The following is a 14937-nucleotide window of genomic DNA, read 5'->3' on the forward strand; positions in this document are numbered from 1 at the left end:
CACACTCTAGAAAAGGACACTGGTCTGTGAAATTTCAGACCATTGCTAGCCGGAATCACACCTGCAGAACTGGAAGAATCTTTCTAAGTCCCCAGATATCACTAACCTGCCATCCTTCTTCCTCTTTCCACTTCCGTTCTGAACACGCAGAGTCACAACAAAGCACAGTCTTTGGCGAACACCATAGCATCTCACAAGGGGGCTCAATAAGAATTGTAGAATTATGTTAGCATAGAATTTCTGTCTTAAATATTTTTTTTCATACACACACACAGACTGATGAGTATTTGGCTAGTTTGGTTTTAGTTTGGGCTTATTTGTTTTAAAGGCAAGTACAAGGGAATCTATTGAGAAGCCAAAGACACTGACAGAGCTTTGCTGATAAAAATCTTCCAGATGGGACTACTTCACTGAAAGGTCAATTACCAGCCTGGGTCTCCCCTCTTAATGATGCCCTTTAATGACTCCTCTTCCTGTACCAGAAAATTAAGTCATGAAAACAACTCAGGCTGAGAATGACCCAGGAATCCTCATAATCATGTTGCAATGACGGCCGAGAAGCTCAAAAGACAGGTGCCCTGAGAAATTGGAGTTTCCATCTAATTATAAAAAGTGAACTTGCTACTAAGTATTAATGTGGTTTTGGCCTCTATATTTCCAAAGTCAATATTTAAAAAAAAAAATATTATGGTTGTCCTGACTAGCAAACTTTCCTCAATTTCCTCCTTCCCATTTTCTACTAACTATTAGCAGTTCTTTACATTTTATGATTGTGTTTCCATGTATTCACTAGCTAATTTTAGATCTGGTAATTTATGTTGAAACTCTAATAGCATTAGGAAGTTCTCAGGTTAGATAGTAGGCTAGTCTCCCATAGTACAATGAGAAAAAACATCTAGTGATGAAAAAAATACACAAAAATAATCTGTTCTCAATATATTAGAGAGTGAATGAAGAGGCAAGTAGGGGCTTCAATAGGAGAGATGTTTACTTTTGCTTCATGATAATAAAATATAGAAGTAGATTATAGTTGGAATGATGGCATCGTGCTTACCAGGGTCCTAGGCTTTGGTTATTGTTTGGCTTCATCATTTTGATGGATATGTTCTCTCTCAAGCTCACTGTGATTGTAAGAAGAATATTGATGCTCCAGCCATCATCTGAACACTTCCAAGTCAATATTACAAGGAACAAAGCTAACAATTCCGTCAGGAAGAACCCCCTCTACTTCCATTTCATTGTTTATATTGTCCTTTTAAGGTAGTCTGGGGGAAAGCAGTCTTTTGATTGAGTAGATGCTACTTAAATAATTAAGATGTACTTGGTACTCTCTTGGTTGTTAAGTGAGTGAATCTGTTAAGGATGGTCAACAGCACCAACAGTGTACCTTCTCAAAATTATACGAGATTTGATCTCACTGGTATAGAGAGACAAAAAGAGCAGAAATATTAAGAGGTCTCACCAAAACTAAAAATCAAAGATGTTAAAGATATAGGAGCAAATTTTAGATCCTTGATCTCTCTCTTTGTCACCCAGTAGTGACAAAGCAAACTTGGGTGAGATCAGCCCAGGAAATTTAGCTAACCAACATGAATAACAACCCATCTTTACCTGGGTTGTGCCTTGTGACTCACACTTCAAGTTTTACAGTCATAACTTGCTCTCAAGCTGTGACATCCACCTTCTTCGGCTATAAAGTGAGAAACGACGACGTATTTGCCACAAGTCAAGTTTATATGGCCACTAATTTACCAGCAAAAGGAGAGCTGTACTGGATACTGTAACAGTATGAGTTACTGTTTGCAGAAGAACAGAGTGTTCCATGCTCATGGCAAAAACTGGCACTTGAACTACATGAGTGCCTCTAAATCTTTTACGATGTTGTCCTTTCAAACGCAAACACGTTATTATGGTGTGTACTGAATCTGACATTCTCAAAATAGTGCACATCATCACACAAAGAAGTTTGGATGCTTTTGGCATCAATCTCTTCTTATCTTTTCTATGGTCAACACTTGCTGAGACTCTCCCACCAGGAATCTTCTAAGCCAGCTATAGGCCCCAATCATACCTTACAGGCTGTATGTACTTCCTCATGGGAACTACACAACTGGGCTCTATTTTCCACGTAACTTCTATTCTGTTTGAAGCTTCTTGAAGGCAAGGCCAGCAATGTGTTTATTTTCCATAACACTCAGTATGTGTTGATTTTTGCGGGTTCTTTCACAGTGTCATGCTTACAGCATCCCAAGTCTCTTCCCTTGTTTTTAGGGTCGCACTCCTCTCCCCTACTCATAGCAGAGATAAACTGAATGATTTCTCAGAAACACACACCACAGCAAACCGTTTTAATACCTTTTTGATAATGCCCCTATAAGTATTTAAATTTGGAAGTGCCTTGACCTGTGTGTTCACACATGATCTTTTCCTGTCCACTTCTCCATTCATATTTTACAGATTATATAATATCAGTAGGTACATAAATAGTTACCTCGCTTTCCACATATCTGTGACTTTGTATATGGAGAGGATCCATGTTAGAAATGGTTTCTTGTTTTGTTTTGAAATCAAAGACCTCCTGTGGTGATATTTTATTTGTGCACCCCAATAAAGCTTACTTGGGGATCATAGGAAAAAGTCAGCCACTATATTAAACATTGAGGTTAGGCAGTGGTAGCACACGCCTTTAATCTTAGCATTCAGGAGGCAGAGATTCATCTGGATCTCTGTGAGTTCAAGGCCACATTGGGAACAGAGCCAGTTGTGGTGGCACAAGCCTTTAATCCCAGCACTAGTTAACCAAAGAGGTCTGGAGATCTGTACAAACAGACAGGAAGTGATAGAGCTGGGCAGAAAGAGGAAGTAAGATGTCAGGGACAGAAAGGTATATAGACGTGGGTATACAGGAAGTAGGTCTCTCTTGGGCTGAGGATTTCCTAGAGGTAAGATGTAGCTGGCGTACCCTCTGATCTTTCAGCTTTCACCCCAATATCTGGCTCCAGGTTTTTTGTTTTTTTGTTTTTTGTTTGTTTGTTTGTTTTAAGACAGGGTTTCTCTGTATAGTTTTGGTGCCTGTCCTGGATCTTGCTCTGTAGACCAGGTTGGCCTTGAACTCATAGAGATCCACCTGGCTCTGATTAAAGGCGTGTGCCAGCACCACCTGGCTAGGTTTTTTATTAATAAGACCATTTAGCAATTTGTGTTACAACCTCCTATTTCCTGAAGCCTTCCTTTCCGCTTTGCGCCCACAAGTCAACTGTATCAGATCGTGAAGGTGAGCTTCTACCAGCGGGATGAGATGGAGTCACCACTTAGATCAGGGACAAAAAGATAAAAGTGATGCTGGCCCTGTTTTGTTGCTAGCTCAGTTTTGGGTTTGGAGGCACCCTTTTTGAAAAAAGGATTGCCTTGATGAACAGTTTTGCGCTTTGTGTGTGTGTGTGTGTGTGTGTGTGTGTGTGTGTGTGTGTGTGTGTATGTGTGTGTTTGTGTAACACCAAGATTATTCATTGTTTGTTTCTAACAGCCCATATATGAGCCTACAGACTCCTCTAAGGCATAAGTTACTTATTATCTCTGGAAACCTCTGCACATATATCTATAATTTCCTAGTGAACAGGGAAGTTTAGACAATCAACTTTATCTTAACTCTATGCATACTTCTATCACCATTCTTGTTTTCTTGAGTTTGGAAAATGTCATGAGCTCAGAAACTGTGTTCATTTTGCTTTTAATCCCAGGTTCTGACGCACTTGGGATAGATAGCTAGCGATTTGGTGAGAGAATGCATGTCAGGTTCCCTAAATAAACTTGAATCTCCAATTTTCTTGGGTGTCTAACTGCTTGTCATAACAGATTTTTTATCTCATCTGGTTCTATGTCCACAGAGGATAGATAATTCTTAGATACAAATATTATCATATCTATTTCCCTCTTTTTGGTTACTCTTTAAAGCCCAAGTCTACCCTTTCTGTAGGAAATCCAGTTTCTCTCCTTGGAAACTTTCTCTCCAAAGTGTCCTAAAACCTTGGAGGCTTTTCAGCAGTCTAAAGGGTAATCCCATTCTAAACATCTGTGGCTAAAGAATGGCCAATTAGCACACAGCTTTCTCTGTGTTTGTCATGGGCTTCCTGCATCTTCCCCTGTCCTTTGCAAAGGTCTCCCAGACCTATAAGATGGCTCAACCTTGAGCTCCAATATTTCAGCTTTTTCTTTCTAAATCAGTTATTTCATGCAAATCAGTCTTGCTCAGCATTCCTGGAACTGGGATCTCAGCTTGCTCTGGCCCTTGAGGCATTAAATCCTCTAGGGGCTGTTACATCAGCATTCTCTCTAGACAATAGAGCAGATTACTCCCGGGATCCATTCTAATGGCATTCCCTACCCCTAATGCAGACAGAACTTTAAGGAAGGATTTAGTCTCCAGTCCCACAGCTCCAGCAGTTCTTGGGTAATTTGGTTCTCTCCTCAAATTGCACCATCAGGAGGGGCAGTTCCTTTTATCCCCTTTGTCCTGGGAAATGTATGACTATAGATACAATATTTATGTAACAATGGGAGTCCACTTAATGATCTTTCTGCAAATAATGAATGTTTAAACCTCCTGCAGGATTTTCAATAATAAAGTTCCAGGGAAATACCTATTTAGAATTTCTTCTGGTTACTCACTTACATAGTCACAGAAATGTTAATTGTAAGTAAGGGTCATTTCCCCCAAATTCTTTTACTTTAGGAATAATTATAAAGACAAGGTGGAATTAGGACAAGTGAAATTCTTGCCATAAGTGCCCTTTCCTGGCAGACCAAGGTCACAGCCACTCTGATAATCAACCTTTAAAAAAAAAATGCATGGTCCAACCAATCCAATAAGATGAAAAGAAATTCATTATAAGGTAAATATTTGACATTCAAAGATCACATTTGGAGAAGGAGAGGATGAATACAATGATAATAAGTTTCAATTAAATGACAAAGTTAGCCGTAGTAGTGTTTTTTCCCACCAAGGATGATTTGAGAAAGAGGAGGCTTATAATTTACCTTGTGTTTATTTAAAGATAAGGAAGTGTTTAATGTTAACCTGGGAGTGCTTCCTTCAACTACATCTACCCTGTGGAGTTTTCTATAATACAATTCAGGGTGTATTCCTGTATCATTGATGTCTCTAAAATCCAGACGTTGCTTAAGATCAATAACATCTTGAATTAGATAAAATGAACTAATTAATCAGACATCTACTAATCAAATAACGCCTTTAGAAAGACAAACGCAAATAATCTAGAAATTCTCCACACACCAGGGTTGAAGTGCCAGGACCAGGTGTGCACTTACAACTCCATGGGCATATGAAAGCAGGCCCAGACGATAGTTTTATCCCCTCCAAGGGGACATGCTGCAGATGACAGTAGAACCAATCCATGGACCTCTCATCTAGTATGTTTAGCACATATGGAAGACCTGGGTTAATCTATCATTTCAGCCTCTTAACTGGGAGCCTGTTTTCACTGTGGCTGAGCTATGGCGAGAGAAGGAACTGAACAGGCTAATAAGGCATCCCTCAGTGTACTTCTTCCTGCAAGGTACTTGATAGTCTTGCACTTGTATTATGTCCATGAGTTCTGAGTGTCAGAATGATACCCCCTCTGATTGGGTTCTGAGAAAACCAACTTTCTAAACCTAGGAGGCAAAGTACAGCTTGTGTATATTATGAAGACTTGGCTCAAAGGGTCTATTACATGTCTAAGCCACTTACACGGACAATTTATCAGGTCAAAAGAAGTGGAGAATTAAGGGTAATTGGGTCAAAATTGCAAACTGGCTGTCCTTACGCCAAACCTGGCCCACAGATGTGGTGTGTTTGACTCCCACACATTGTTTAAAAATTGGGAAATCTCACATTAAATTTTGTATGTCTTCTTTTCTTAAAAAGAGCAAAAAACATTTGACAAGAGGGACTTTACTATCTGTCCTTTCAGTGGTACTTGGATCCAATCAAAAGCTGCCTCATTTGGGCAGGCTGCATCTTCCATGTACTCCATAATTCCCAGGGCTCCTGTTTTACAGCCAACAAGCTTCTCCCTTTACACTTCTAATCTGGCCATAGCACATTTGAGCTTGAAGAGCACTGTCCTTTAATGCTAATTTTCATGAACTAGATCATTTATGCTTGTGAAAGCCTTTTCGTGGAAATAGATAATTGTGGTGATTTGAGTCAAAGGAATTACTTGGAAACTAACTCCGCTTTGTATCATTAGCACTATCACAGAGACAAGATAGTTTTCAAAACAGACATAGGTGTAGGTAGAACAGAAAGAGTATCCGACAGGGCTTCTAATGAATATCTGGATCTGCCACAGTGAATATTTAATTTCCATATCTGTTACATAAGAAGGGTAGTGCCCATCCATCATAAATACACAGGAGTTATTGTGATGGATGGATTAGATCATATAACTTTGAGTTCTTAACCCCACGGAGCCTCAAAATTGTCTACTGAATTAACTTTTGGAAGTTTTGTTACTTGCATTTTACTTTAGAAATTATATCAGATTGGCTCTTCAACAATAATCCATTGTGATGAGGTGATGAAATGGACATGTATCGACTGTAAACTATGATCCAGGTGCGACTCTGGTTGCTGAATGTATGTTGTTTCAAGAAGCCTTCACAGTGAGACCATTCATTAAACATTAATTTTGCAAACTGAAAAATCAGAGCTCAAGAAGTCCATGTGGTTTCCTCAAAGTCCCACAGCTGTTTTGATAACCATGGTCATCTTACTCCTTGTAAAACATGTAGCCTGATTATAGCTTCATGTTGGTTACCAGTTTAAAACACAAGCTCACCTGTTCCTTCCCATGCTTGCTCTAGGCAAAGCCTAAGGGGAGTAGTCTTACAATCTACCTGTTTTATCAGAGCTTCAAGAGAGTCTTACAGCAAGAAAACTGCTTGGGAAGGCTTATATAGGGTAGAAGTGAATAAAAGAAACTGTTTGTCATCATGCATAATAGAAGAGAGAAAGGAAAGGAAGAGGAGGGAAGGGAAGAAAAGGGGAAGAGGGAAAGAGAGAAGAAACGAAAGCCAAATAAGAGGGAAGAAGTCTGGGAGAAAGAGATGCTGGCACTAGTGTATGACAGTTACAGGAGCAAGTGAACGCAGTTACTATATGGATTTGTTCTTTCTATGTGCGCCCAGCTTGTTTACTGAAAACCTAAGGAGTCAGCCAACAGGAAACTCAGTGTGCCACTGCAGGGGGGTAAAGCGCTTTGAACTACAGGCATTTTGTACACCCAAATTACATACTGTGATACACATAGTATTTGAGCTGTTCCGCAATACAGAAGCCAATTATTCTTGGCACGTACTTCTGTCGTACTATCCAAATCGCCATCCCTCACATGTGGAACTGTGCCACATCAAATGCACCAAGTCATAAACTCCTTAGAATCGCTGAGATGAAAGTCAAGAGCTGCACAAAAAGATAGTTTGGTATATGTGCCACCTTGCAGAAAAGACGTATGGTTAATAGCATTTTGCTGAGTCTATTTTGAATAACTGGGGCAGCAAAATTCTGGTTTAGATTTTTTTAGGTGTATGCTGAATTTTTTCCCTAAAATAATTTGGTAACAAATCTTTATATCCTCAAATTTGAATAAAGCTATTTCATTATATAATTACCTTTTTATTCTTACAAATAAAAGTTATTGCTAAAAGAAATAATTTAAAAAAACCATAGCTTCCATTACTTATTGATATGGATTAAAACCTACAACTTCAGTTTGATTACAAGTGTGTGTGTGTGTGTGTGTGTGTGTGTGTGTGTGTGTGTGTGTGTACATGCACAAGGTTAGTTATGGGATAATAGCCAAGCTGAGGAAAATCAAGTAAAGGGTTAGTTCCGAATGGTGAATACAGTGAACATTTGGACATTAGCCTCTTGTTTAAGGACGACCTAATACACTATTAAAAAAAATTTAGATTTGCAAAATATTAACAAACTCACAGACAATCAGTGAAATAGTACCCCTCATTCAAGTTTTCAATCTATGTGGTTTCAGCTACCCACAATCTACTGTGACTTGATTATGATAGCTGCAAGGCATGGTGATACATGCCTATAACATCAGTGCTTAGAAGACTGAGAGGAGAGTTGAGAGGTTCAGTCCAGCCTGGGCTGAATATAAATAGCAAGACCCTCTCTCAAATTCTAGCATAAAATTCTCCATACATAAAGAAACAGGAATGAAAGGACGAGAGGCATTTAGGACCTCAAATGGACATGACCAAAGAACCTTTCCATACCATTTAAGAGTGAAAGCATATAAGCATATCTGTGAGAGCAGTATAATATGTATGCATGTATGCATTAATAATACTAAATTTGCAAGAGAAAGCCACAAAGTAACATGCAAATGCAGAAACATGAATTATTTCATCACAAACACTAAAAGCCAGGAGAGCATGGACTGATAATATTTCAAGTACTGAAAATAAATAACTGCCCATCAAGATTGCTATATCCAGCAAAGTAATCAACTTAAAACTGGTGAAGAATTAAGAATATTCAAAGGCAAACTCAGATTAAGCCAATTCATGAAATTCAAACCATCACTGCAGAAAATTGTTAAAGAAAACTGTATGTGGAAGAAGACACACTCATTCATAAGAATACATTCTATTAGAGGAACAGGTGAAAAACCTGGACAGAGTCAATCATGTCCAACACTGAAAACCAGGAACCCCTAATAGTGATGGGGAGTGCAGAAGAAGAATACCAATAGCCCAATCAGAACATCTACTAAAAAAAATCATAGGAAATACCCAAACTCTCTCAATAATAACTTTAAATGCAAATGAATATCACAAACCAATGAAAAGACATGGACTAAATGACTGGGTTTATAAGCAAGATCCATCTATTGCTTTCTCTATGAAACCTATTTATTAAGCAAAGATGTATAAAAACTAAGAATCAAAGTATGGAAGTCAAAGGACCAATAAAACAGAAATCATAAACAAACTGGCTGGCAGGGTGGTTTTTATATCTGATAAAGTAGACTCCAAACAAAAACTAGTCAGAGGGACATGACATATATAATAAAAGGAATAATTCAAATAGTTTCTTAATCTTGTCTATCCTTTCAGACTACAGTGAAGTAAAATTAGAAATCAACAAGAAAAGATACCTTAGGAACTAGAGTGTGTGTGTGTGTGTGTGTGTGTGTGTGTGTGTGTGTGTGTGTGTGTTTGGGTGTGTGTATGTGTGTGTCTTGGAAACTCAACAAACACTTTTGAATGAACAGCGAGTTGTTCAAGAAATCAGGGGAAAAAATTTCAAATTTCTAGCATCATATGAAAATGAAGGGACAGTCTCATAATTTCCAGGATTCATCCAAGTTGGAACTAAGAGCTATTAGTAGTCAAATTAAACACACACGCACGTACACACCAGAAATTTCAAGTAAATATTCTAATTATACACCATAAGGCATTAGATAAAGACAAAAACAAACTTAGTAGATGTCAAAAAAAAAACAACTAAAAAGTAGGGCAAAAATTGATGAGACTAAAAGAACAATACATACAGTCAAATGAAGAGCTGATTCCTTGAAAAGATTAGCAATATTGACAACCCCCTACTCATATGAATTGAAAGGAATTTGTTCTCTCTCTAGAGAAGAAGAAAAGTAATGAATTAGAGATGAAAAGGGAGCAATTACAACAGACTCCAGGGAAATCCAGAAGATGATTAGGAACTGCATTGAGAACTAGAAAGCTGGCAAACTGAGATGAACTAGACAAACTTCTAAACTTCTGTGACCTAATGAGACATATTGCCGCATATTTAAACAATTTAATGAGATCCATAAATTTAAAAAAAATGAGATTTAAGCAGTAACTAAAAAAATCTCCCACAAAGGAAAAGCCTGGATTTGACAGGTTCATTTTGGAAGTCTAAACTTTCAAGGAAGTTCTAACATTAGTACTTCAACTGTTTCTACACTACCACACTCATTCAATGAAGCCCATATGACTCTGACACCAAAATAAGATAGGAATATAACAAAACTAAAGGCAAATTATGCTGAAGAACATACTTGAGAACGTTCTCAACAAAATGCTTGCAAACTGAATTCAGTAGCATATGAAGAAGGTCAGACACCATGACCAGTTGCTTTCACTTCAGTATTGTGAGGTTGGTTGAACACATGCAAATCAGTAAATGTAATAGATATAAAAAACTAAAGGGCAAGAATCACATGATCATACAGATAGATGCAGAAAAGGCCTTTGACAAAGTGCCATGTGCCTTCATGACAAAAGTTCTGGAAATATTATGAATAGAGGAAATATGTCTCAGCATCATAAAGGTCATATGTGTAATAAAGGTCATAAGCAACAGATCCATAGCCAACTTTGCACTTGATGGGAAAAAAACAGAGAGCATTTCTTATCAATCTAGAATGAGACAATGGTGGCCACTCTTGTCACTTTTATCTACACAGTGCTTAAAGTCCTAGCTAAAGCAATAGGACAAGATAATGATATCAGAGGATACAAGTGAGGAAGTGAGATATCAAATTTCTTCTAGTTGAAGGCAATAAACTACATAAGAACACGTTTAGATCTGATAAGCACAGAAACATGGCAGGATAGAAAAGAAATGTATAAAAAAATCAGGGAACTTTTCTATATACCAATAATTTACTCGCTAAGGAAAAAAATTAGGAAAAAATATCGTATTCACAATACCTTCAAATAAGAAGAGAAAGAAAAAGAACTCAAGAATAAACCTAACCAAGGAAGTAAAAGCTTCTTAGAATGAAAACTTTAAGACATTAGAAAAATCTGCAGGAAAATTAATGTATTTGGAAGACATTCTATTAAGTGAAGTAAGCCAGACTCAGAAGGACAAATAACAGAATGTTCCCCATCATATGCAGCTCTTGGCTTTCAGTTTTTATGTGTGAGGGATTACATAGGTGTGAGAGTGGCCTTAGGTTGTGAAGGAGACCATGTGAGAGAAAGACAAGGATTTGGGTACAAGGGGAAGGATAAACAATTGTATATGACAAGAAGCCATGAAGGGTACCACTGGGGATAGAAGATATGAGGAGCAGCAGGGTTGGGGAGAAGTGGAAGGGGGTAGCAGGATCAGTGAAAATCAATTATGTGTGAATATGCTGCAATGAAATCTATTGCTTTGTATTCCAATTTATAGGCAAATGTGACAAAAAAGAAAAAGAAAAATTGAGGAAATAAGCAACTCATAAATTTTAAATAACTTTTATCTCGGTATATTGTTACAATTGTTCCTTTTATTAGGAGTTGCTGTGGCTAATCTCTTACTAAACTTAACTTATAAAATAATCTTCATTAGAAATATACATATATAGATAAAGAAATAAAATGCAGAGTTTGATAGTATCTGTATGTAGTTCAGGCATCCACTGAGTGCAACATATTCTGCACAGGTGTGCATGTGGGTATGGTAGCTGTGCCCCCATTAGATTGATATCTTGATGAATGAATATTTTGTGAGCCTCAATTGAAAGATACCACTAAGAGATATTAATCACTCAAAAAAAAAAACCTTCATGTATGTGCCACGTGCTCATCCTTTGGGTCCAGGGGTCAGGAAAGTAAATACAGTTCCTTTTCATTAATAAAATACTGATTTAAAAATAACAATAATAAAATATGCACCAAGTATGAATAAATTTTTATTGTAATAAATGCTGAGAAAGAAAAGTCTTTGTGCTCTGCGAACCTCTGGTAGGAAAACTTCACTGAGGTTGGAACATTTAAATGGACTTGTTCATTGATGGTTAATCTCTATTGTCAACTTGATGAGATCTAGAATAACCATGGAGACAAGCCCCTGGGCATGCCTGGGAGGGATCATCTTGATAAGCCAATTGAAGTGCTAAGTCCTGCCCACTGTGGGTAGCACCATCCCCTGGGATGGGATCTTAACCCATTACAAAGGAAACATGAGCCAGAGCAAGCATCAGTCACTCTTTGTTTCTTTACTGCAGATGCAAGATGACTAAGGGCCTCAAGTTCCTATCTCTTTGCCTTTCCAACTTGATGGATCTGTATGTACTTCACACTGTGAGAAAAACAAACAAACAAATATTTTTTTTAAAATCTCTCTTTTCCTAAATTGCTTCTGTCAGAATATTAAAACAGATGCTATGTCAAGGAATGCTCAGAGAAAGAAAGGTCAATGGGAAGGACCACAGGATGCTATTCAATAACTTAGTGGCCCTAAACTGGCCTGAGGCTTCATCAAACATGCTGTTGCTGGGCTGGTATTTGACTTAGCCTGTTTGACCAAGCTCATATTTAACTGAAATTAAGAGGCACACGGTCTCACCACTAGTAAACAGGAGTACTGAGGTACAGAGCAGTCTGATTTCTAGGGATGCCAATGCTTCTATACCTGGGATTATTTGAGATATATTAAAATATCCATTTGTTTAGAAAATACATATAGGACATTTGTAGTCTTTAAAGGAAGAGGAAGACAAGGAGCAGGCCATGCTTTACAGCCTTACTCTTTCTCTTTCCGAGGATTTTATGGTTTTTCTCTATCTGATATTCAGCTCCTGACCTCAAATCCCATCTTTCCTCTTTTGACTTTCCTGTGGGCCACAGGGGATTGATAGTTCCTGCAGACTTTCAACCCCTTTCAATTTGCTTCATTCCAAGACATGGCTACATAAGCATCATCCTAGAAATGTTAAAATCTTCAACAAAAATGGAAGCTCATTCTCTGTGAACTTCCTGTAGGTTTCTAAGGAGATAACAGAAAGCTACCTAGATTCCACTTATAGGCTCTTCTGGGTATGACTATCCCCTGGATGTCCCCTATTGTAAATTGTCATAATGTAAGAGTAGTCACTTGTAAAACTCTCAGTTCATAATTGAGACTTCCCTTTTCAAAGGCTGACTGTTGGAGTGTATTCTCCACCTACATTTTACAACCATAAATACAAAGAGAATTTGGTAGAAATCAGGACCACAAACTTCAAGGATCAAAAGGCTGATGTGTATGTAGTGTCTCAGATCTGGCTGAAACTCTTTGCTGAGTAGGTGGAGTGTGGTGATCAGAGCAGGACACACACACACACACACACACACACACACACACAAAAAAAAAAATTAGTGGAACCAAGTCATATGTACAAGAGAAACTGGGACATTCATTTAGTTAAAAATGTACTAAGCTTGGTAAGGTGGCACAAGCCTTTAATCCTAGGTTTTATGAGGCAGGGGCAGATGTTGTAGGATATTTGTACACTGTATAAAGATGTATTGCTGTGATGGGCATAATAAAAAACTGAATGGCCAATAGCCAAGCAGGAGGTATAGGCAGAACTTTTGGGCAGAGAGGAACTGGGAAGAAGAAAGGTGGAGTCCCCAGCTAGATGCAGAGGAAACAGGACATGCAGGAGAAGAGGTAACAGCCACAAGTCACATGACAGGATGTAGATTATTAGAAATGGGTTAATTTAGGTTATAAGAACTAGTTAGGAACAAACCTAAGTTATAAGCTGATCTTCCATAATTAATAAGAAGTCTCCATGTCATTATTTGGGAGCTGGCTGGCTGGACAGAGAAAGACTCATTACAGGTAGATGTGTCTCTGTAAATTCAAGTCAAATCCATTTTACCTAGTGAATTCCAGGCCAACCAGGGCTACATAGTGCAACGCTACCTCAAGCAAATGTTCTGAGACCCTAGTACTTGCTGAGGTACTCATCTATATGTCTATATCATATATATTTATATCATATACATTTCTATCTAGACTCTTTATCATCTATTATCTTTCTTTTCTTATTTCTCTCTCCCTTTCTTTCTTTCTTTCTTTCTTTCTTTCTTTCTTTCTTTCTTTCTTTCTTTTTTCCTTCCTTCCTTTCTTCCTTCCTTCCTTCTTTATGACCAAAACAAAGATCCTTGCCCAGGAGCCGATCACAGTCTAGTTAGAGAAAGGGACAATATATACTAAATATAGTAAATTGTGCATTATAAGGAAATATATGTAAAACAGACAAGAGTACTGTAAAACAGTGACTAGGAGTGGGGGGTAATGCAAAATGCAGTTAAAAATCAGATGGCCATGATCATGATGGCCTTTTGGAAGAAATGAAGTATAAACAAAGACTCAAAGAAATCAAGAGATTGATTGGCACATGATACTGAAAGAAAGTGTATTCTAGGAAGAGTTAAGGTCTTAAGGTGAACCTGTCTAATGAGCTTGAAAATCTGCAGTGAAGCTGGGCTGACTGAGCCATGTAACTGAGAGGAAGAACAGGAGGAAAGAAGGCCTGAAAAGGAGCAAGTGGCAAGTCAAATTGGACACTGTTTGGCTACCATGATCCCTTGGAACTCTGCAGAAAGTGGTGAGCCTTTGTAAAGTGATAAGCAGGCAGATTACCATATATCTCATGTCATATTTTAAGATCATAGTGCAACAAGAGAAGAAGCAGTGTGTCCTATAAACTCTGCTGCAATCATCAAAGCAGGAGGAGGCAGTGGCTTATAATGAAGTATCGGCTATGGAGCTGATGTGAATTTGACTCCAGATAGATTCTCCAAGTAGAAACCTCAAGCATTTGGGACATTTGGTTATGAGATGTACTAGAAAAAAATGGGGACCATGAGAAATTCCATATTAGCTTGAGGAAGTTGTGTTGGAAGTGGGTTGGTAAATCTGGGGACAACTCTTCTCTGTCCCCTCTCTTTTCTTTCCTTCCTTTGCTCACCCATGTAGCTGGAGAATTTCTCTCCAGCTCCCGCCAAGTCCCGCCAGTCCTGGAGCCCACTTATAAAATAAACACACAGACTCTTACATTATTTAAACTGCTTGACCATTAGCTCAGGCCTATCATTGTCTGACTCTTACTCTTATATTTAGCCCATTTCTATTAA

The 14937-nt window shown here is 38.1% G+C and overlaps 1 protein-coding gene across 1 annotated transcript in view; it reads right to left on the reverse strand.

Moving 5' to 3' along the window:
• Positions 1-14937, reverse strand: part of Pde4d (phosphodiesterase 4D) — a 267034-nt gene that overhangs the window by 106867 nt on the left and 145230 nt on the right. The gene's annotated exons all lie outside the window — the stretch shown is intronic.

This window comes from Peromyscus eremicus, chromosome 11 (assembly GCF_949786415.1).
Source record: "Peromyscus eremicus chromosome 11, PerEre_H2_v1, whole genome shotgun sequence".
In the NCBI taxonomy this organism is placed as follows: Eukaryota; Metazoa; Chordata; class Mammalia; order Rodentia; family Cricetidae; genus Peromyscus; species Peromyscus eremicus.